At 37.6% G+C, this 25,530-nt stretch overlaps 1 long non-coding RNA gene across 4 annotated transcripts; it reads left to right on the plus strand.

Annotated features, from left to right (window-relative positions):
• Positions 1 to 25,419, plus strand: LOC136152924 (uncharacterized). 4 transcript variants are annotated; one of them, XR_010660295.1, is made up of 6 exons: positions 3 to 221; positions 16,575 to 16,658; positions 18,064 to 19,369; positions 20,631 to 20,784; positions 21,107 to 21,221; positions 24,264 to 25,419. It is a non-coding gene; the product is annotated as an uncharacterized lncRNA (long non-coding RNA). The 4 variants fall into 4 exon arrangements; XR_010660296.1 differs by having other exon boundaries at positions 54 to 221; positions 18,064 to 18,191; XR_010660298.1 differs by lacking the exon at positions 20,631 to 20,784 and having other exon boundaries at positions 1 to 221.
• The last annotated feature ends 111 nt before the right edge of the window (positions 25,420 to 25,530 follow it).

Consider the following 25,530-nt stretch of genomic DNA (forward strand, 5'->3'; position numbering starts at 1 on the left):
TGTAGTACAGGATGAGAACCCACGTACCTTTAGTGTTGCAATGATATAAAAAGCCTCAGGAACACCCCAGCCAACACAAGTCCTCAGAGACAGTCGAGCAAACAGTGTCTGGGGCTGCAGAAACCAGGAAAGAGAGAATCCAGGGTAAACATGACTTCCAAGCTGACCATTGCTCTTTTGCTTTCTTGGCAGTTTCATGCTCCCTGTAGCATCGTGCAAAGGTAGGTACATACTTCTGATTACTAGAGTTTTCTTTTGTCTAATTATGATCCTCAGAAAGTAAGGCTTTAAGAACAAAACGCTTTAAGAACAAACATTTATTTTTGAAACAAAAAAAAAAATTCATTTAATGTGAACAGGGATGCAAAATGACTTCCATAGTCCTTGGACAACTTTACCTTTACTACCAGTTTCTTTGGCTCTAAAGATTTATGTTTTCTTTTGATTTTAAAAGAAATTGAACTATTTTCACAGGCCCCTAAAATTATTGTGGTCCCTAGGCATTGCACCTGCTATGCCTCATGCTTAAGTCAGCTTTGATTGAATCAGAGTTTGAATTATCTAGGCTCTATCTCTATTCCTCTAAGGAAGTTGTGATATTTGGATTGGTATAAACATTTGGCTGCTAAAAATCAGATCTTGTTTTATAACATATTTATTTACATGTCTGAATATGAGTTGAATTTTATAGACCAATGTATGGAACTTTCCTACAGCTCAGATGGTAAAGAATCTGCCTGCAATGCAGAATACCTGGGTTCAATCCCTGGGTCAGGAAGATCTTCTGGAGAAAGGAATGGCAATCCACTCCAGTATTCTTGCCTGGAGAAGCCCATGGACAGAGGAGCCTGGTGGGCTACAGTACATAGCATCGCAAAGAGTTGGACACAACTGAGCGACTACCAGTGCTACTACTGTTACTATATATAAATACATATATACCCAAACCCAGTTACAATTTATATTATATTCCTTGGGATCCACAGTTGATAAATATTGTTCATTAACATTGAACTAGGTAACCCATATGTTTTAATTATCATTCTGTTGATGAAGGTTCAGACAATAATCATTTCCTATCTGTTTTGAAGACCCCATGAGGGATCCTAGACCCTCCTGAGAATCTGTTCTACAACAAGTAACATCTTGTTTTCAACATGTGGTTTCTGCACTTGAATTTTTTCTTTCATCTTTCATTAGCATTAAAGAATTGTTTTTAAAACACATCTCTGTGAAATAGACATAAGTTTCTATTAATTCTTTCTAAAGATGGTTTCTTTGTTGATGTTGTTATAGCTGACCTCTTGCAAATGCCATTATGGTTTCACAGAGGATTCTGCAAAATCAAGTGGCAGAAAAAGTGTCATAGGGAGGTTCAACATTAATTTTAAAAACTATAAATATTAGTCGTCACATAGAAAGTTACTCAAAATAATCAGTAAAAACATTTTCAGTTCAGTTCAGTTGCTCAGTTGTGTCCGGCTCTTTGCGACCCCATGAACTGCAGCACGCCAGGCCTCGCTGAAAGAAAGCAAATGGAAGTCAAAGCCTGGCCAAAAAGTAGTCTTGTTTGCAGTAATCTTCTTCTTAAAATTTAAACTTTTGTGTGTGTGTGTGTGTGTGATCCTTAACTCGTCATGTTAGAGTTTAAAGAGTATGCAGCACAGCTGTGCCTTTTAATGAAACCAGTGCCTATTTCTGTATTGTTTTCACTGCTTTCATTGTGCCAAGTCTGAGTGCACTGCTTCAGTGCCAATGGATGATAACATGTTCCATTCCTTTCTGTTCAAAATGTGTCAAATAATGAAGAATGGTTCAGAATAGATCACACTGTAAAAGTTTAGAAATCATGTAATTGCTTTTAAAAGTGCTGAGTTATTTTGCATCTGCCAATGAAGAATAACGAGGTCCTGGGTGTTCAGTGGTAAACAAAAGTAAGAAATATCTCTGTCTTTATGAAACTTAATGTGGTGCAGATGTCTGTTTAGTTTTGGCTCGTGTTCCCTAGCTTCTGAATCCTAGAGCAGTAGTTTCACTTACTTGATATAAACAGATTCTAAATCACTGCCTGGGGATCTGGCTAACCTCCATCCTTTAGAGTTAAAGTAATTGGAGAAACAGGACAGAGTTTCTGAAATAATAAGTTTGAATTGGGAATGATTATGGCTTCCCTGGTTACTCAGTGGTAAAGAATCCACCTGCAATGCAGGAGACTTGCTGAAGACACGTGTTCAATCCCTGAGTTGGGAAGATCCTCTGGAGAAGCAAATGGCACTTCACTTCAGTATTCTTGCCTGGAAGTCCCCATGGACAGAGGAGCCTGGCAGGCTACAATCCATGGGGTCACAAAGAGTGGAATGTGAACAACTGATCAACAGTGATTGAAGCAACTCTAGGTTTGTCCTGGTTAACTTTAGCAATCTGCCTCCAAATTACCCGGGAAACCCCTTTACTGTGACTGCTGGGTCCAATGGCCTTTGGCAACGTAAGTGAAGTGCTGCCGTGGCTACTGGAAAATTGTGAAGAAATCCTGTTGGCACCATTTCAGTTAACCACTGAATTCAAAGGACCATGATTTCAATGGCAAAAGAATACCTAAAAACAGGTGAATAAAGCTTCCCCCAATTGTTTTTTTTTAGCTTATTCACAAAGAGACCTCTGCTGAGACTTTAGAAAAAGTGGGTGCAGACAGTAGTTGTACAGATCACTTTGAGAAGAGTTGGTTTGATTTTTCACAATTAAAATTTTCATTAATCATAGAACTACTAAGGAAAACTCGGAAAACTCAGCTCCTCAACAACCTGATGGAATCTTACTAACTCCAACCCATCACCTTTTCTGTTGCTGCTACTTAAATGGTTACTTTCATTTATGCCTCTTCAGTGAAAGGAAAAAACAGCAAAAGCAATTTTGCTTTTTTAATTACTGAAAATGTAGAGTAAAACAGTAAACTTAATACTATTAATATCTCAAAAAAAAAGGACAACGAAAAAGTTCCTTTGCTTTTACCTAATTCAGTGTTATCAACAGCTTTGAAGGATGAGAAAAATAAATGATAAAAAAGGATAATTTTTCCATTATTTCCAACAACTTCTCAGTAGATGTGCTAACTTCAACTAAATAAAATCACAGTTCTAGCCAATTCTGTTGGATTGGCACCCATACAACCCTATCCTTACTGTATTTAATCTATCAGGGCTCTCTGGCTACCAATCCACTGCACCAGCAGAACTGAAGACTGGAAATACTGGGAAATTAATGGCTCTGGAAGCAGCCTTTAATGACTCACCAGAGTAGCATGGAAATAGCTCAACTCCGTCGCCCCTCAGGTGGATAAGTCCAAAACATGTTTTATTTGGTTTCCAGTGAAGCTCTGGGCTTCCCAGGTGGCTCAGTGGTAAAGAATCTGCCTGCCAGTGCAGGAGACACAGGAGACGCAGGTTCAATTCCTGGGTTGGGAAGATCCTCTGGAGGAGGGCAGGGCAACCCACTTCTTGCCTGGAAAATCCCATGGACGGAGGAGTCTGGTGGACTGCAGTTCATGGGGTCGCAAAGAGTCGAACTGAAGAGATTTAGCACACACGCAGGCAGTGAAGCTCCAATTAATCCATAACTATACATTAAACTTCATTGATTGCCTTTTTTAATTCACTATTGTCTCCACTTCACCCACTTTGTCGACTGGGATCACTTCCAAAATAAACTACTGAAACTTGAATTCACAACTGAGTGATAGCTTTTGGGACAACCGCTCTGAGACAGTAGTTTTGAATGCTATGCAAGGCTGGAAACTAACCATTGTGTTTAGTTTTCTTCTTAATTTCTAAAGTGGGTAAAATTATGGCATTTCCTACCACCAAGAGAATTTAAGGACATGTAAAATTCCTATAAGTTTTTAAATGGTCAAATAAAATAATATTTTCAAATGTAATCTAGTTCAAATATAATAAAACATATGAACGTAGATAGATTAACCAAATGTTAACACAATTATAAAGCAAAAATATTAAGAGAATAATATAATGGCCTGTGCGTGCTAAGTCACTTCAGTCGTCTCTGACTCTGTGAGACCCCACGGACTATAGCCTGCCAGGCTGCTCTCTCCATGAGATTCTCCAGACAAGGACACTGGAATGGGTTGCCATTCCCTTCTCCAAGGGATCTTTCTGATGCAGGGATTGAACTCTGGCCTAGCAAAACATTTATATTTATTTTAGATTCTTAATGATGTTCCATTAGAGAATATTTGATGCTGCCACTCTCATCTTTTCTCTGCTGGTGGCACCCTGCTTATATTGCTTTCATGTTTACTCATTATGCTTGAACCGTGAGACTTGTGTTAGGACAAAATTGCTATAATTTCATTATATCGAACAACAAAATAGCAAGAATTTACCTGATTATGTTCAGTGTCATTGTTTATTGGTCAGAATAATTTACTTTGTATCATAGGTTGTCATTGTACAGTAGACCAGAATCAAGACCATCCCCAAGGTAAAAAAATGCAAAAAAGCAAAATGACTGCCTGAGGAGGCCTTACAAGTAAATAGCTGTGAGAAGAAGAGAAGTGAAAAGCAAAGAAGGAAAGGAAAGATATACCCATTTGAATGCAGAGTTCCAAAGAATCACAAGGAGAGATAAGAAAACCTTCCACAGTGATCAATGCAAAGAAATAGGAGAAAACAATAGACTGGGAAAGACTAGAGACCTTTTCAAGAAAATTAGAGACACCAAGGGAAATTTTCATGCAAAGATGAGCTCAATAAAGGACAGAGATGGTATGGACCTAACAGAAGCAGAAGAAATTAAGAAGAGGTGGCAAGTATACACAGAACTATACAAAAAAGATCTTCACGACCCAGATAACCATGATGGTGTGATCACACATCTAGAGCCAGACATCCTGGAATGTGAAGTCAAGTGGGCCTTAGGAAGGATCACTACAAACAAAGCTAGTGAAGGTGAAGGAAATCCAATTGAGCTATTTCAAATCCTAAAAGATGATGCTGTGAAAGTGCTGCACTCAATATGGCATCAAATTTGGAAAAGTCAGCAATGACCACAGACCTGGAAAAGGTCAGTTTTCATTCCAATCCCAAAGAAAGGCAATGCCAAAGAATATACAAACTACCACACAATTGCACTCATCTCACACGCTGGTAAAGTAATGCTCAAAATTCTCCAAGCCAGGCTTCAGCCATACGTGAACCTCAAACTTTCAAATATTCAAGCTGGATTTATAAAAGGCAGAGGAACCAGAGATCAAATTGACAACATCCATTCGATCATCAAAAAAGCAGGAGAGTTCCAGAAAAGCATCTATTTCTGCTTTATTGACTATGCCAAAGCCTTTGACTGTGTGGATCACAATAAACTGTGGAAAATTCTGAAAGAAATGTGAATACAAGACCTCTAGACCTGCCTCTTGAGAAATCTGTATGCAGTTCAGGAAGCAACAGTAAGAACAGGATATGGAATGACAGAGTGGTCCCAAATCAAGAACGAAGTATATCAAGGCTGTATATTGTCACCTTGCTTATTTAACTTATATGCAGAGTGCATCATGAGAAATGCTGGACTGGATGAAGCACAAGCTAGAATCAAGATTGGCAGGAGAAATATCGATGATCTCAGATATGCAGATGACACGACCCTTATGGCAGAAAGAGAAGAAGAGCTAAAGAGCCTCTTGATGAAAGTGAAAGAGGAGAGTGAAAAAGTTGGCTTAAAGCTTAACATTCAGAAAACTTAGATCATGGCATCTGGTCCTATTACTTTATGACAGATAAATGGGGAAACAGTGGAAACAGTGGCTGACTTTATTTTTGGGGGCTCCAAAATCACTGCAGATGGTGATTGCAGCCATAAATTAAAGGTTACTTACTCCTTGGAAGGAAAGTTATGACCAACCTAGACAGCTTATTAAAAAGCAGAGACATTGCTTTGCCAACAAAGGTCCATCTAGTCAAGGCTATGGTTTTTGCAGTGGTCATGTATGGATGTGAGAGTTGGACTGTAAAGAAAGCTGAGCACAGAAGAATGGATGCTTTTGAACTGTGGTGTTGGAGAAGACTCTTGAGAGTCCTTTGGACTGCAAGGAGATTCAACCAGTCCATCCTAAAGGAGATCAGTCCTGGGTGTTCATTGGAAGGACTGATGTTGAAGCTGAAACTCCAATACTTTGGTCACCTGATGCGAAGAGCTGATTCATTTGAAAAGACCCTGATGCTGGGAAGGATTGAGGACAGGAGGAGAAGGGGACAACAGAGGATGACATGGTTGGATGGCATCACCGACTCAGTGGAGATGAGTTTGAGTAAATTCCAGGGATTGGTGATGGACAGGGCGGTCTGGCATGCTGTGGTCCATGGGGTCGTGAAGAGTCGAACATGACTGAGTGACTGAAAGATCTGAACTGATAGATTGTCATTATTTTATTCAAATAAATGTTTTTGTCATTACTATTTTATTTATTAAGCTTAAAAAATATGTTTATTCATATGCTCCCCAAACATTTCTTTTATTCCCACCATTTTGGTAGTTGGTAATATACATTTTTACTCCATTCTCTCTACTTCCTTCTTTTCTTTTTTCCCCTTTCCCCTCTTTCCTTCTCTTTTCTTCCCTCCCTTTTTTTTTTTCTTGTAAATGTAAAATTTTTAGAAAGTTTTTGTTTATTTTATGAATCACATTTTGACTTAGAAAATCTAAAATCTCTTTTGGAAACTGTTATACTTTTATTTTCAAAATGTAGAGCTAATTCCACAGAGGATTTATACACTTGAATCTCTTAGTTTGGGAAGTTTGTCTTAAGTCCTCATAGGGAGTTATTTGAAAAAATCCTTAGAGTTTAGATACTTGTTCCCAAAGCTGACTTCAGACTATCCGTCAACCAATGACTACCCTTTCCAAGGCACTACACTTCTTAGGCTTTCAGCAGAAGGGGAGAGGAAATAGAATTGATGATGAGATTATCAGTCAGCCAAGGAAATGAAATTTGCACATATGAAGGAAAAAAATCCTCTGATTATATGATCCTGGGCATAAATTTACTAGCTTTTATTGTGTATCTAGTTTGTGCCATATTGTTGCTTTTCAGTCACCAAATCATGTCAGATTCTCTACTACCCCATGAACTGCAGCATGCCAGGCTTCACTGTCCTTCACTATTTCTCTGAGTTTGCTCATCACAAACTCATGTCCATTGAGTCAGTGGTACCATCTCTAATCATCTTGTCCTCTGTCACCCCCTTCTCCTCTTGCTCTCAATCTTTTTCAGCTTCAGGCTCTTTTTCAGTCAATCAGCTGTTCGAATCAGGTGGCCAAAGTATTGGAGCTTCAGCTTCAGTCCTTCCAATGAATATTCAGGGTTGATATCCTTTAGGATTGACTGGTTTGATCTTATTAACTGCCTACAATAATTCCATGAAGTGGATGAAATCTCTATTAATGAGAAAATTGAGGCTCAAAGAGGTTTAATAGCTTGTAGAATTTATCTAAGCAGCAACAGGATAATAAAGCCAGGTAGATGGTCAAATGAAAGATAACCTGGTTGGATCTAGTCAGGATGTTTAGTTCCAACTACTATGCTATTATCGTTCTATCTTCAGGATACTCAGACTAAATTATAATATGTTTTACTGATCATAAGGCGTAATGTAGACATTATAAGGTTTGGATTAGCCAGGGTATTGATTGTGTTAGAAATTCTAATTATCTTAGATACATAGCACTTGAAGAGTTTGTTTTCACCTTTGCTGATTCTTGCTGTTGTTTGTTTCAAGACAGCTTTGTGAAATTACATCTATAGTTAACTGAGGTTTGAAAATAAAACCATGTGACTTCTGTTAACAACCGGGCTTCAAACAGATGGCTTCTTCTTCCTTAGGTCCAGTTTCTCTTAATTTTGGATCTACAGTGCATCCAAAGCTAACAATACTGTCCAACTGGAGTGATTATTAGCATTGGGAGGTGGTCTGATTATTATCCATTTTCTCCCAGATAAAAGACTGGCTTGACAAGTGAGTTGGCAGTAGACAATAAAAGGAATATCTATTTTAATAATGGCTTTCAGAAGCCAAAATACTTTTCTTCATAAACGCTTTCCATATCCTGACTTGGAATGAACTTTTTTCAAGGGTTATAAGAGCGAATAAAGTCACACTGTGAGGAAATAAGGCACACAACTATGGGCTTGAAACATAAATCTATAGACTTCTGTTTCCATCAAATGGAACAGGTAGCTAGATTGACTCCTAAAGATAATTTTCAGAACTATATTAAATATTATTTTAAACCACCTTTGAATCTGTCAATAAATGATAAAACCATAAGGCAAACAAGCAAGAGAACGAGTGGAAGTCGGAATGCTCATTGTGTGTTGTGTACATTTGTCTAATTATCATTGTTCTATATCTTGTCTGCGTATATTCAATCCTCATAATAACTCAAAATAGGTAGTGTCATTTTAACATTTAACAGATGAAGGAACCAAGGCACAGAGAAGTTAAGTAATATGCTTGTGGTGACATAGCTAGGAGGCTCAAGGCTGGATAAAAATTTAGGTATTCTTTTATGTCTACAGACTTACAGGCACATTAGAGTTGATGAGAGTCGTCTGGTGCAATAGTTAGGAGAAAAGAGCAGATTGAAAATTAATCCTATTAAGACCTAGTAAAGTCAGAGATAATTTAGGTGCATCTGAAATGTGTCACCAACATCAATTTAAAACATGATAAAATTTCATTTCTCCACAATGAGTTTTCAGCTTATTCAATTAATTAAAACAAGAAGAAAAAAACAATATATTACAAAATGTGGGAGAATAAATTTAAGTGAGAAGATGCTAGTGCTTTCTGCCTAACAAAAATGCAAATTAAACCACAATGAGGTACTAAGAAACAATATATCAAACAACTCTGAGCATTAGTATATGGAAAAAGGCGAACACACACATTGCCCAAAGAGAAATGTAAATTCATATAACCACTTTGCTGGTGATTAAGTAGCTTTCTAAATTACTTTCTACCAGCAACAGACCATCTGGATACATAGACAAGATATATTTGATAGAGAATGAGGGGTACTGAGCTTCATGGGAACTGTCTAAGATGGTCAGAAGTTGGCATCTATGAATGCCTACTTTCAAAGTACTTTTAAAAAGATGGTATTACCCTGAATCTAGAAGCTAGAATTTGCAGCTGTGTGATAATGTATGTGTTATAACTTTTGAGGTCCCCAAAGCAAGATGTATTATTGAGAAGATAAAATTCCTTGAATAATCTATAGAATTAAAGAAAGAGATCTGGTGACTCTGGTCATACAGATCTAAAATTTATAGTAGGAAGAGAGTACATTGACAAGACTATTTTTATTCTCTTTTAAGTACAGGTATATAACTGCCACAGCATACTAATGAAAACTATCTCAATAGAAGGGAGAGATGGGGGAAAAAGAAAACATACTTCTTTTCTCTCCTGGGCGTCATTATAGAAAACCCCATGAGTTGGATCTAAATAGCTTTTACTTAGGAGAAGCTCAAGTAATCAGCAAATAGAAGGATATGCTAGAGGGGAAGATTTGTGCTGGGATTGAGGTATACTCTGTAGATGAAAAGTATACTGGGTTTATGAAAGGGAAGCAAGTAATGGTAATGTTGAATAACTGAAGTCTATTAAACAATTTTGGATAATCATTTTTGGTAAAGACCAAGGGTATAAGAACCTCTCTTAAAGAAAAGTTGACCAACACAATTACTTTGAAATCTCATTATATATACATTTTGAGTTGTCCTAGTGAAAAGGGTCCCAGGAAAAACTTGACTGACAGTGGGTTTCTGTACTTTTATTGGTCAGCAAAGGTTGGCTGTTAAGTATTTATTTGCCAAACCCTGATATGAACTGTTAAGCTTGTTGTGAAGCCCTGGTTTCATAGTGAGATTATGAGATGGTAATGCTAGGTACCAAAATCAGTTGAAAGGAAGAAAAAAACCACATTTTCCTCCTCAAAAAGATTTTTAATGAACTTTAATAGATGCTTCTGGGCTAATCTGAGTACTCCCAATAGGATTTAGTACCTAAGAAGATGATCTGTGCTGAAACTCACCCGGAAGAGCTCTGGCAATGGGTGGTAGCAGAAGAAGCGGGTGCCTCTCTTTTCAGATGCAGCACCAGAAACAAACACTTTCATTAGAGCAATCAGTTTTTTAGGAGTTCAGGGGATCGATGATGCAATCTGTGGTGTCCCTATCCAGTGAGGAATAGCTATGTTGCCTTTGCCAGCTTCATTCTATTGTGAAATTCAGTTGACATTTTTTCCCAGCTATGAGTCCTCTGGGCCAGACTTTCTGGCACCTGAGGAAATTCTTTGAGATAACCAATTTCCATCTCTCTCTGTAACTTTAATGAAGCATACTTTTCCTACAAAAACTGTATGCATTTGAAATGAACAATTTTATGGTCTTTGGTATACTTATATGTTTACGAAATCATCACCAAATTGTTCCATCATCAAAAACATTCATCTTGGTAATTAAAATATCCATCACCCTCAAAAGTTTCCTCATTCCCCTTTGTCATCTGTCCCTCTAACCCTACCTCTCAGAACACTAGTCTGCTCAGAGACTCCCAAGAAGAGTGGTTCTACGGATTAAGGTGAAGCTGCAAGAGCTAGCTCAAAAGTTATGCCATATCACTTGTGCCACATCCTATTTGTCAAGCAAGTCACTGATGTCAACTCAGATTCAGAGGAGGGTAATTAGATTCTGCCTCTCAATGGAAGGAGTAGCAAAAAAATTCTTAGCCATCTTTAAATTACTGCAACAGGACTGAAAACTACTACGTTAGGCTAACCTCCCAATTTTGCAGGTAGAGTTACCGAAGTACAAAGTTTTGATGTGACAAACAACTTTGAGTAAACACAATTAACTCTAAAATCCCAAAAAGGATGCTCAGGACTGAAAACTTTGAGTCAAAAACTTTGTTAGATACCTGCCACATTGTTTTAGCTTCTCAATAAAAAAAAATTACCTGTTCCTGTCTTCTTAAAGCTTCCAAGGAGAAAGTATTCCAATTTTTATCCACTTCTTATGCAGGATAGAAAGAGGAAAAACATAATCTTCAAGGTGCATGGGAAACATTCACAGACCCCATTTTAAAAAGAGATGTGATCATTGCAGATACTCTGCATTATGTGGTTTCTGCCATCCTTCAGTCTCACAATTTCATATTGCAAACCAGTTTAGGATATTACCAAGAAAGAAGAACTGCACTTCAAAACATCCTGAAAAGATTTAGATCATTAGAGAAAGTGTGGTCACAGATTGACTTTTCAGGAAGCAGGTATTTATGAAAAAGTTCTCTGTATCTATTGAACAACAAAGTGCATGTATTTAACATTACTGCACTATGCGCTTGAGCATGGTTAAGGGAGTAAAATGGATGGCATGTGCTCTTTATCACAATTTAAAAAAAACAGGAGGCAAATTTCAAGATGATTTTGGAGTCTAAGACATACATTAAGGATCAAAACCTAAGAAAAAAGTGGGAGGGAACAGAATTGGACAGAAGAAAACAGTTAAACTGTTCTGCAAGCCCTACATAGACTTAGCCCAGAGAACAAGCCCCAGGGCAAATAATGTCACCTCACCTGGAGCTGAGATGACCCACCTTTGTACTCTCACTGAACCACTGAATGCAGGCTGACCCAGGAAGGCCATGATCTTGGTCAAAGCAGCCCCCTGCCCCCAGACAGCAAAGTTCTTCCATGAAGTGGGGATCGGGCTATGGAACCCCATGTCTACGCCAACACTGGAGATAGGAAATTCAAGCCACATAGGGAGAAAGTAGCGTTTCTGCTTTTGAGGATGTTGTCTGTGATCCCTGAAAGAAAAATATAGGATGCATAATTCAGTGAAAATTCCAGCACACTAAATAGAATTCAAGAGTATTTAGCATTAATTTTAGCTTGAAAAATATGTGCTTCTTAGTTTCACACACACACATACACACACACAAATTATCTTTTAGCATGACTGAAAGGTCAAAAATAGATCATAGGGGAATAAGTACCAGGTATGTCATTATTTATGCTTTGTAATTTCTACACTGTTGAGTTTGTTCATAATATTATCAGTTCTTATTCAGTTCATATATCAGTTCATAATATTATCAGTTCCAGGATTATTGCCTTTTTCCGTTCTTTTCTTTTCTTTTTTCTGTTATTTTGTGCATTTATAAATACAGAGTCTCTAATCCAAAATATGCTAATAACATACAATTTAAAGCTTTAAAATGTTCCTAAACAGTGACACATTGATTTACTTCATGTCATTTTTCACTTTCACATAGAACAGCTTTTTTTCATATCTTCAACCAGAATATTTTGAGGCTTCCTAAGATCTCACTTGCTCTCTCAGGAACTTAGACAAATTATTTATTCCTGCGAAACATCGGCTGCCTCATCTGTAAAATGGCAATATGATGCCATTTACTTCATAGGATTTTTGTGAGCATAAAATGATTTACTATATTAATATATAGATGTTTATGGCAGTGGCTGGGACATAAGAACAAGTCAACTTAGTGTAACACTGGTAATCATTCTTTCATTAGTAAAAATCAGCCATTACCATATGGAACCCCTTTGCAAAACATATTTGTTGAAAGGTAACAATTTAGTAGTTGAAATAAAATTTCTGACCCCAGGGTTCAGCCTCCAGGACTTTTCTAAATCCGTCACAAGGTGGCCCCAAATCCATATCCCTTCAGGGCTCTGTATTCATGGAAAATGAATCAAACAGTAAGAATCTACTACTGCAAAAATTTATGGTAATAATAATAATTGAAAGTGTAGGTGGTTTACTTAATAATCAATTGTCCACTGCTTGGAAGTAGATAGAAAAACAAGTCTCATATGTTTGAAATGGGCAAAAAGGCTGTTAAATTTGTCTATATATTTTTCTTCAAGGCTAATCTCAATAAAAGTGGTTAATGAATTACACTTGACATTGAACACTTCAAATAGTGCATGGCCTAGCCTGGTTGGATGAGAAAATCTCTAATCTTTACTTTTTCCCTCTTTTATAAGTTGTTTAGTTAGCAATTACTTATTTTTTGGTTTTTACCCAAAATACTTGCAAAGCAGTTTCAGAACACTTTTCTCTTTACTTTCTTCTACCTGAAATACAGAGAAAAGCTATAAATTATAAATCATGTAAGATCCTGTCAGGAAAACCACAGATTAAAGGTTTTATAAGATCATGACTAATTCATTATTTCTTCCTCTTATTTCCTTGAGGTCTTAAGATGGAGCCTCAAAGACTTCCTTCAAGACAGTGAAAAATGCTTTCCAGACTAGATAATGTAATTCTAGGAGAAATGCTTGGCAATTGATTGCAACTGGTAGATAAATAAATCATAAAATAATTAATACAGTGACCATTTAAGAACTACCTTGGGCTTCCCTGGCGACTCAGACAGTAAAGCGTCTGCCTGCAATGCAGGAGACCTAGGTTTGATCCCTGGAGAAGGAAATGGCTACCCATTCTAGTTCTCTACCAGGAAAATTCCATGGATGGAGGAGCCTGGTAGGTTACAGTCCATGCGATCACAAAGACTTGGACACGACTGAGCAACTTCACTGGTCCACTAATTACTGTGGTATAGAGGTTAGAAAGTTATAGATAAGAATCAAAAGTTTGGTATTCTAGTTAATTCAATAGTGTCATAACTTGAATAAGTCACTTCAAGATAATCAAACTTTCCTCATGGAGTTTTTAGGAGATTTGAAGTAGGTCACATGTGCTTGTAAAGTGCTGAACATTTTGCCTGGAAGATGAAAGAAAAAGTGAAAATGTTAGTCAGTCAGTCGTGTCCAACTCTTTGCGACCCCATGAACTGTGGCCCACCCGGCTCCTCTGTGCATGGAATTCTCCAGGCAAGAATACTGGAATGGGTTGTCATTTCTTTCTCCAGGGGAACTTCCTGACCCAGGGATTGAAACCAGATCTCCTGCAGTGCAAGCAGATTCTCTATTGTCTGAGCCACCAGGAAGCCCTGCCTGAAACATGGTAAAGACATAATAGTACTTCTGGTTACCATCACTGCTTTCATTTGTGATGCCATGGGATAACGGAAAGAATTAATTTAATCTTCAGTGGAAAGATCCAAACACATCTCCAGTGGTATTTCTCAACTGATTCTGAATTCAGCTTTAAAACCCAGCTCTAAACAGTGCACCATCTTCCATGCTGGTTGGTTTGGTTTTGCAGAGCAAGATGGGGTCAGCAGTGTAGTTAGCCCAGCATTGCTAGGGAGTGTGTAGCCCGGAATTTAGCAAGGTGGTCTGAGTATACACTTTAGATAAAAATACAGAAAACTATATTTTCTTGAGTGAGCTTATAGGCTTTTCAGAATAATTGAAAAAGACTTGATGTGCATGCTCTATTACATATTTGATTTTTGTCTCAGGAAAATAAGCAGAAATAAAAGGAAACTGTTGAACTTACTAATGTACAGACATTTTTTCCTGCATCCTGTAAGAAAGTAATTTAGACAGTCTAGTTGTAGTGTAGATAAATAACAATTAATAATTAAATGTGACTCACCATATGCCCAGGATTTCCAACCAAATGTTTTATGTGGGTTGTTAAAATTCTATTCTTAACTGCTTTATGGCTAGTGCTTGCAGGCAGTCATCAAGACAAAGACATTAAACAGCATTTGCAATACTAGATGGAGGACACATGTTTCATATTCTGTCTACAATTTAGAGAAAGCTGTTCAGTTAAGACATGGTCACTTTCATCAAAAATGTACTTATACACCTAAAACATTTCAAGATGAACTCAAATGCAATATTCAAACATAATATTTTGAAACTTACCAAAACTAAAGTGCACTTTCAAAGACCAATTTTACAATTGGAACAAAGATTAGCATAAATGGTTATATATGTTGCACACATATACCAAGCATTCTGTTGCATATTTCATCTAATTGAAATGATAATTTTATAAGTATTGTCTCCATTTAACATATGCGGTAACCAAGAGCTTGATATGCTAGATTAATAATTTCCAAAATGTTGACTATATGCTATTTTATTATGCAACAATTGATAAATAAAAAGAAATATTTACAAAAGATGAAAAATATAAAGCATTATGAAAAGCATAACAAAAAGGCTCATGAATGCACACTGTGAGCAGCAAAGCTAGAACCTTATCACTACTATTAAATCTATGGGGTTCTTCACTGATCTCTCCCTCTGTTTCCCATCAAAGTCAATTATAATACTAAACTTTGACTCATTCTTACAGCTAGAAGTGTAACTATTTTCTGAAACTAGTCTAGGCATTAATTTATTTATAGATTCTTTTGGTTTGCATAAAACTGCAGCAGTGTTCAGGCAGTTATAGATTTATTATAAACATGGTAACCATAATTTTCAGATTTTGTACTTTCTACTTAGGATTCATCTGTTGGTTTTCTGGTTTCAACTTAGTACTTACACATCCTTTCTGGACAATCACTTACTTTACAATGATTTGATCAGAAAATTCAATTTACCATTGTCCTTTAAAATAGCTTTCTTAAAACTGCCCAAAATTTGAGGCTGAACAAGAATAGCATCAAATGCACATTTTCATAATTTCTTTTACTTGTTTATTATGTTGTCAAAGGGAATGTTGAGGATGCAGTAAACAAAAATAATTATTTTCTGCTGTTTATGTGCCAGAACCATCAGATGACAGAAATAGCTCAGCTTTTACTTTGGTTACTCTCATAGTGTACCTTCTATTTGCCAGGCATTGGCTACAGGCCTTATGCATAATATAGCATTTACTATTTCTACCGGAATTGTTAATAATATTGATAAGATGGACTTTCCTTCCTCTGATCAAATATTTATTAAGAAGCTACCAAGTGGTGAAAACTGAAATTTGGAGATTCAAATATGAAAGGATATGATCCAGGATGTAAGAGACTACACAATACTAAGAGGATATGAATATGTTTATTTTTAAATCCATTTAATAAATCATTTACAAAAATCAATGGAATCTGGAATATAATGGAGTCCTAAAGAAATGTATGCAGGCACTGCTGGTGTCTGGAATTTTGGATTGTGACCTTTGGTGATAGGCAGCTGCTGCTTTGAGCAAGTGTCAGCGAAGGGGAGGATGATAGACACCTCCTCTATCCCATGTCATCACCAACAATACTCACACACTGAATTATAAGGGGGTAGTTGCAGAGCACTTTAATGAAGGCTTGAGAGCAACCGAAGGGAAAGTATGAGATAAGCCTGAAATAGCCTCTCAAACTAGACAGTAGGGAGATGTTTGGAAACTGAGAGGTATATGTCACAAGAATCATTTTTTCATGCACTGTATGATAATTATAAAGGATCAATATTTTAGGATGTGAATCCTAATATTTTTAATATACTGGTAATTAAGTATGGAGGGGGGATGTGTTCAAACATTCATGTATGTGTTTGAGTATGTAGTAATATAGAGAGTTTTCGTTTTTTACAGCCTTTTAAATTAATCTTTTTCTCTTTTTTTCTAGGCGGGGACCAGACTCTACTGGGAAAACTGGGATGAGCTGATGGGAGGAATTTTGTCATCTTTGTGCTAACCTAGACATATCACTGTGAGTTCATCAGGGAAAATTGCAAAATCATGATTGTTAAGCAGATTTTCTTTTTGGTACCATCCCACTTTCATTCCCAAGCTTCTTTGCTTCTCCCTTGTTCTTGCATCTTGGCACCTACAGCTTTATCAGTGTTCTCTGGCAAACCAGAGCCTGCTCTCTAGAGCCTCCTGTCTCTCCTTCCAAATAAAAATTACTTCCACTCCTCCTCCATATCCACTCCTACTTCAGTGTTGCAGATAAAATAGTCATTGATCTGGTTACAGTGCTTGATGATAAGATAAATGAATGGGCCATAGCTTTTATCAATGAACATTAAAGAGAAGTTGCAGAATTATAAGCCATCTCTATTAGAAAAATGTGCTCAATCATTAAGTCATGTCTGACTCTTGTGACCCCATGGACTGTAGCCCACCAGGCTCCTCTGTCCATGGGATTCTCCAGGCAAAAATCCTGGAGTGGGTTGCCATTTCCTTCTCTAGAGGCTCTCCCCACCCATTCCTCCCCCAGCCACCAGGGATGGAAACCCATGTCTCCCCACCCTCCACACATACACTCCCCTGCTGAAAGTAAAATGAAAGAAAGGAGCTTTTCCATCAGATACAATTCCTTGCTTCCACTCATCTCCTCCCTTACCCAACCTATATTTTCATTCATACAGAGTTTTAGTGTGGGAGAGGTTTGTATGTATATTCTAACAGAATACTCTTAAATGCCAAGCTTCACTTTCCAGAAGTGTCCTGTAGATTGACCCATGGATTTATGCAAAGGAATGAAACCTTGCTATTAGAAGGGAGTATGATATGGACTTGGCCAGGATAAAGTTTAGAAAATGATATAAAAAACTAATATGTCATTCAATATTTTAAATGATTTTGTTTCTCTCAGTTATAAATAATTTAATCACCCTGCATCAGAATTCAACTATTAAGCAGAAGGATAAAACATCCCTCTTACTTCTATTGTAGTCAAAGCATATTTCCAACCACATCAAAATAACACAACTCACAGAAATACTTTTGATTTTAAACACAGGACAGTGCAGTGGAATTAGCTTAATTCTAATTTAAGCTTCTAAAAGGCTCCTAGAACTAACTCTGTCACTCTTAGTCTGGCATATAGTTGGGTGGCTCCATTACAGACGGAAAAACTGCCCAGAGAGGGTAGGAGGTTACTCAACGTAATAAGTAGAATCATAAAAAGAAACCAAGGGTCTCTGACTCACAGTCCAGTATTTTCTAAAGGCAGACCACACTTAGATCTTTAGATTCATTGCCAACAAACACAACTAACCATGGGGACTGAGATCAGGCCACTTGGGAAAAATATACAAGAGCTGTAACCTCTTGAGCAAGCGTAAAGCATATCCCAGAAATATGGTGACTCATTTTGTTTGGCTTCCCAGGTGGCTCAGTGGTAAACAATCTGCCTACCGATGCAGAAGATGCAAGAGAATCCATCTGCCAATGCAGGAGATACAGGAGATGCGGATTCGATCCCTAGATCAAGAAGATCCCCTGGAGTAAAAAAATGGCAACCCACTCCTATATTTTTGCCTGGGAAATCCCATGGACAGAGGGGACTGGTGGGCTATAGTTCATGGTGTCTGACAAAAGAGTCAGACACTGTTGAATGACTGAGCATGCACACACACAAATTTGTTCATTGCCACGTAACCCTAAGGGGAGGTGAGGGGCAGAGATCAGGGATTGCATTATCACCATCCTGCAACCAAACTAGGATGCAAGATGTTGATGGTTGTGTCCAAAAAAGAAAACAATATAAGACCAAAGGAATGTAAACCAAGGAACTTTGATGTGGACAACTGGGTTATGGAAAGATAAATAGTTTTACAGTCTATGGAACTCCCAGAGTGTTTCTTTTATTTATGTATTTTTTTAAACTTTTTATTTAATATTGGAGTATTGTCAATTTGCAATGTTGTGATAGTTTCAAGTGCAGAGAAGAGCAACTGAACTGTACATGTATTCATTCTGCCCCAAACTCGCTTCCCATCCAGGCTGCCACATAACACTGGGCAGAGTTCCACGTGCTACACAGTAGGTTCTTGTTGGTTATCCATTGTAAGTATAACAGTGTGTACATGTGGATGAAAGAGATGTATTTTTGTAGACAAAATAATTAAAAAAAATTTTTTTTCTCTCTCTTTTTAAAAGAATTGCCATAAATTTTGCTTTCCTAAGATCAGAATCTAAACAAGGCTTTGGGTCCTGGTAGTTAATCTGTGAAGAGATGCAGGACACTAGAGAAAAGAAACAGAGACTGGAACAGGGAAGTGTGTAAAGTCAGTGTAACCTAGCATGCCTCATTGAGTTGCTGCTGTGGACAAGAGGGTCTCCATTTCCCTGGAGCTTCCAGGAAGCAGACCATGTTGGGGAATTGAGAATATTCTCCTTGAAAGGTCTGGAGTCTGGAGTAGATAACCATCAGTTCTCCTCATCCAGCCAGTGGTTGAGGATGGCTCCCAGGGGCACAGGGGCATTAATCCTCCCTTCCTCACACCCTGACTCCAGGCCAGCTCTTTCTGCACGCTAGTAAGGCACACGCCTACTACCTTAGTGAAAGCTGTGAAAGTGGAATGCAGAAAGATGCCTTTCTTGATGTGGGAAGTTCCCAGTGCAAGGTGCTGCTGAGATTATTGTCTGGAGCTCTTCCCCACTGCAGTGACCGAATCAGAGGAACACTGAGGGGTATGTGATATAGAAAACAATAGAGGTACATGCCTCCCAGCTCTCAACCTAAGATGTTTTCTTCCTTTGGGGGGTAACTGGAATAATAGGGTTGTAAACAAGATTAGGAGAATGGGATGGAGACTGGCTTGATCTCAAAGAAGCATCTAGCGCCTTGAACTAAATTATTTTTGAGTGGCTATTCTCTGTTATTTTGAGTTGCTATTCTCTGTTTTATCAGAACGCTAGCAAATTTTCACTTTGAATAAGTCAAAGCTCATTATCCTAATTCTCTCTGAACATTTTTTACTTTGAAAATTTCTACTGCCAATAGCCAGATCCAAAGCATTGACTATTAGAGTAGCTCTCCCTGGTGGCTCAGAGGGTAAAGCGTCTGCCTGCAATGCAGGATACCTGGGTTCAATCCCTGGGTTGGAAAGATCCCCTGGAGAAGGAAATGGCAACCCATTCCAGTATTCTTGCCTGGAGAATCCCATGGACAGAGGAGCCTGGCGGGCTACAGTCCATGGGGTTGCAAAGAGTTGGACACAACTGAGTGACTTCACTTTCTGTAGGTCATCAGGGTGTCCCTGATAGCTCAGTTCGTAAAGAATCCACTTGCAACGCAGGAGACCCTGGTTCGATTCCTGGGTCAGGAAGATATGCTGGAGAAGGGACAGTATTGTTGGGTTTCCCTTGTGGCTCAGCTGGTAAAGAATCCACCTGCATTGTGGAAGACCGGGGTTCAATCCCTGGATTGGGAAGATCCCCTGGAGAAGGGAAAGACTACCTATTTTGTATTCTAGCCTGGAGAATTCCATGAACTCTATAGTCCATGGGGTTACAAAGCACTGGACACGACTGAAAGACTTTCACTTACTTACTGACTTTATAGGTCATCATGGTTGCCCAACAGAAAGAACTTCTAGGTGATTCTGCACATTTCGTCATCAAATTCAAAATAGGGGCAACTCCTAGAGATGCATTCAAGGAGCATCTACAGGGACTTCAACTGTAGTATAATATTTTATTTCCTAAAGTGGAACAACCATTAACTAGACTATTTTTACACCATTCTTAACTTCTAAAATATTTTATAATAATTTTTAAGCTACTCAGTTGAAAAGGAAGAAAGGATTATTCCCTTCTTTATGATTGTTTACCTGTCAAGACTGAGAATGTCTTATTAGCTCTACAGCCGCCTTTGAATGGTAATCAGTAAAACAATAGAATAGATCACGCAGAGATTTCATGCAAGTTCTTTTGTTCATTTACTTAACAGGAAAGAATTATTACATGATTGAGAAGCAGTGATGAATATTCTTCCAAAAGAAGTTTTTGCAGAATATATGACCTCTCTTTAAACTTCTGCCTGGCTGAGACCTTACAACCATACTTTTCTTCACAAAGTAGATGCACACATCTCTCCTTCCAGAGTAGGTCATCAACCTACCTTTGACTTTCCCGTGATATTTTCCTTTTTCCTTCTCCTTATTTACTAATCAGTTCAATTCAGTCGCTCAGTCATGTCTGACACTTTGTGACCCCACAGACTGCAGCACATCAGGCTTCCCTGTCCATCACTATTTACTAATAGTCAAACCTTTTTTTTCTTTTTAACATATTTTAAAATGTATTGTATTTTTGGCTGTGCTGGGTCTTCAGTGCTGTGTGGGCTTTGCTCTAGTTGCAGTGAGCAGGGATTCCTCGCGATTGCAGTGTACTGACTCTTCAATGGGGTGGCTTCTCTTGTTTCAGAGCACCAGCTGTAGGTGCGTGGGCTTCAGCAGTTGCGGCGCATGGACCTAATTGCTCTGCAGCATGTGGAATCCTCCCAGACCAGAGATCGAACCTGGGTCCCCTGCACTGGCAGGTGGGTTCTTATCCACTGTACCACCAGGGCATTCTGAACTTGTATTTTTAGATTGCCAGGAGATGGGTGCTTATATTCAATATGTTATTGTCTTTGTTAATATACTCATAACTTACCAGTCAACTTGACTTGCCTCCAGTTATGTCCTATAAATCATAATCTTTTGCTCACATGTTCAGCACTGTCTAATTTCTGAGCATTCACTAATTCACTAATCTCTGAGAATTCACTTTAGAAGGTGGAATTGATGCTCTAGAATTTGCAATACTGCTGCCTACATAGCTTCTTTTGAAATTTTCAGGAGAGTGATGCATTAATTTTGAAGCATTCTGACATGACATAGATATTTTATATTATAGATATAAATAAATATAATAGATATTTTGTATCATCTCACTCACTGTGTCCTCAACATTTCTATTATAGTGTTGGAATCAATATTTGACTAACATTTATTTCAAAGTTATGTAAGACTCTTGAAACAACTCTGCAGGAAGAAAGAGATAAAAACATTAACAGGTCCCACAAATCAATATTGCTCTTTTAAAAAAACTGCAAGCTAATTTCCAAGGAAATGGCAACCATTAGTATAGGTAGTTGCATCTTTTAATAAGTATCACCTTGCTTACTGGTGAGTAAAATTTTAAAGGAAATTATGGGCTTTTCAAACTTCTCCATGTCCTTATTGGAATACAAAAACACATTCCTGAACAACCGTAGGATTTCCATAAGCCGATGAAAAGATTACTCAGGAGGTGAAACACTCTAGACCACAAACCACTTACATATGACTGCCTTAAAATTATGTAAATGTCCTATTTTAAAAGCACTCATATCATCAAGAAAATAAATTTATTGTGCAAAAGTCATTTAATCCCTGACTCTTCCCTGAAATGTCTGCAGGCAATTCACTGAAATCAATTTCATGAAACACTGTTCTGAAGGAGATTCGTAGATTTCAAACAGATTTATTTTAATGACTGGAAACATTCTTTTGGATTCATTTTCTTTGATGTCCTCATGCAGAAAAGAATTATATATCAATATAAGGACTTTTTGCTCGTGTGCATTCTATTGATTGCTTGCAGTTCTCTGATGAGCAAATCCCAGTGTATCTGACTCCAGCCATGTTTGTGGCCACCTAACCAGACTCTGTAGATTGCGACCTGGTCCCCGGTTATTTCTATGGTCTAAAGACTGGTCCAAATTTTCACACACATGGTTCCATTAATTATGTGGACACAGGGCTTGAGCAACGAGTATCACCAGATGAAATGAATGGACTATATTGTGGTTGAATTGGTGAGCCCAGCAGAAGGTGATGAAAACACTGAATTGGCAACAGATCTTAAAAGCAGCAACATACAGCACTCCACCCTGGATGACATCTCTATTGAGCTGTTACTCAACACAAACTGATGAATGATCTTGACAATTACTGTAAAATTCTGATCTTTAAATGTGCAAATATGTATTGTGAATGATAAAGATGCAATTAGTCCATTCCTTTGTGAAAGTGAAAGTTGTTCAGTCGTGTCTGACTCTTTGCAACTGTATAGTCCATGGAATTCTCCGAGCCAGAATACTGGAGTGGGTAGCCTTTCCTTTCTCCAGGGGTTCTTCCCAACCCAGGGATGGAACCCAAGTCTCCTGCATTGTAGGAGGATTCTTTACCAGCTGAGTCAGGAGTGAAGCCCAAGAATACTGGAGTGGGGAGCCTTTCCCTTCTCCAGCATATCTTCCTGACTCAGGAATCGAACCAGGGTCTCCTGCATTGCGGGAGGATTCTTTATCAACTAAGCTATCAGGGAAGCCCATTCATTCTTTTGGAGCTCCTACAATCTTAAATGAAATTAATTTCTGTGCTGAACACAGTACTTAGTGCTTAGTTCACAACCTCAGAGGCAAATAGGTTAAGCTTAGAATACTATAAATCAGGAAAAAACTGAGAATACAAAGATCTAGTTTTTGTCATTGAAGAGTACATAACCTATGGCAAGAGATATACTTTATAATATAGATGCTAATAGAGTTGCAAGGAGCTTCAAAGTGCATTTCATGCTCACTGTCTAAAAACAGAGAAAAGTTAATATTATATAAATTAATATTGGGTAAATTGATAATATTAAAGGCTGTTATGAGGACTAACTGCAGAGGACTGTTATAGGAACAGTGTTCAAAATAATTCTTGGTACATGTTAAATGTTAGTAATTATTTGCACTTGTTATCATTATGGAAATTCCACACTTCCTTGTGTTTAGTTCCTGTATGGTAGCAGCTATCATTCAATGGATGCCTACTACATACCATATATCTTATTCCAAATAATAATTGTTAATCCTTTTAATAACTCTTTGAAGTATCTGCTATAGATCCTGATTTATAAATGGAAAATTCAACATTCTGAAATTAAATAATTTCCCCAATTTTAGCTGCAGTAAATCTAGATTGAAAATTCAGTCTATACTTTTCTACTAAACTACGCAGTCCCATGGATAGAGATCACTAACGGAGAACTGGGATTAAACTGCTTAGTTCTCCAGCAGTTCTGTTCTCTGAGGGATTGGCTTTCTTTAAGCATTATTTACTTACTGTACTTGTTTTTGGCCATGCTGGGTCTTCGTTGCTGCATACCAGCTTTATCTAGATGCGGTGAGCAGGGGCAACAATCTATTGTGGAGCACCGGCTTCTCATGACTATGGTTTCTCTCGTTATGGAGCATAGGGAAGCTCTGGGTTCATGGGCTTCAGTAATTGCAGCATGAAGGCTCAGTAGTTGCAGCTTGTGGGTTTAGTTATTCTGCAGCATGTAGGGTCTTCCTGGACTGGGGATCAAAACTATGTCCACTGCATTGGCAGATGGATTCTTAACCGCTGAACCACTGGGAAGTCTGGGATTGGCTCTTTCAATCCACCCTTTGATCCTTTTTGAAGCAAAGACAGACACTTGAGATAGAGAACTATTATAACTTACAGAGAACTGAAAAATATATACAAAGTAAACTCAGTACATTTTTCTAACACTTCCTCTCTTTTTACAGCTGGCCTGTAAAGAAGATGGAGTCTATAATCCTCCATGAGTGGGAAAAAAGCATTTGAACATTACACCTCCACATCCAACAGTTTGTAGGAAAATCTATATTTCTAGGTGTATTATGTCATGTTCATAAGACATTATTGATCATCTCAATTCATCCCAAAGCATTGAGCAATCAGGAGAGAACTGGGAAAACATGATCCACGAGGAAAAGGGCTGAATGAAGCCACAGGCGAGAGGCATGCTTTTCTTTGGCAGAACTTGCACTGGTGACCTGACCAGCCTATTCTTTGTCTGTTTCCTTGCTATGTCCTTCTCAAAGTAAACTAAGTAGGCAAAATAAACTGTGATCAATCTGGGTTTTTAACAATACTCAACTGTCTTTTAGAATGGGCAGCTATGTTTATTTTCAAGTTTTAAAACTTAGATATGTGTGTGTGTGTGCATATGCACATTTTCCTTTTTTTAAAATGTAATAAATAAAAAATAAAAACAAGAAAAAATAAAAATAAGAAAAAAATAAAAACAAGAAAAAATAATAAATGGTTAAAATTTATTAAAATGGTAACTGTGTGTCAGGATTGTCTATTGCTTTACTTTATTTCATTTAATCTTTTAACAGCTCTATGAATTAGGTATTATTATCCCATTTTCACAGATGAGGAAACTGAGGCCCAAAATAACAAGGCCTGGAGGTGTATATGAGATCATAAAGCTAGTAAAAATGACAAGTTAGACAGCCAAATGCACACCTTGAGTTTTTATGTGTGATGTTAGACCACTTTCTATGTTCCTTAGAATATTTGAAAAATAATTGAGAAATAAATGTCACATAATTGCACTGCTAAGAGATAGTCAGTCTGTATTTTGAAACTTTTGTGTACAAGTTTTCACATTTTTCACTTCATGTATCATAATGCACAATTTAAGATATTTTAAATTGTTTGAACATGATGACCTCTTCATTTTCCATGAAGAAAATCATTTATTTAACAACTTCCATGTTTTTAAAATTTTATGGTACCTTCATTTTTATCATAAAAATCTTACATTGATATCTTTGTGTTTAAAGTTTCTAATGCAGTTATGTAAGACTAATTTTTAGGATATATTCTTAGAAGTCTAATTCCTATCCCAAAAACATGATTTTGTTTTAATGCTCCAGATTTTTTTTAATAAAAAATAATTTAGAACTTCCCATGAGACTTTCTGTCTAATCTTTTTGTTGACCCCTTGTTTTCCCTTTTGCAAGGGCTTTACCTCCCAAAGAA

The sequence above is a fragment of the Muntiacus reevesi genome, chromosome 22 (assembly GCF_963930625.1).
Source record: "Muntiacus reevesi chromosome 22, mMunRee1.1, whole genome shotgun sequence".
Taxonomy (NCBI): domain Eukaryota; kingdom Metazoa; phylum Chordata; class Mammalia; order Artiodactyla; family Cervidae; genus Muntiacus; species Muntiacus reevesi.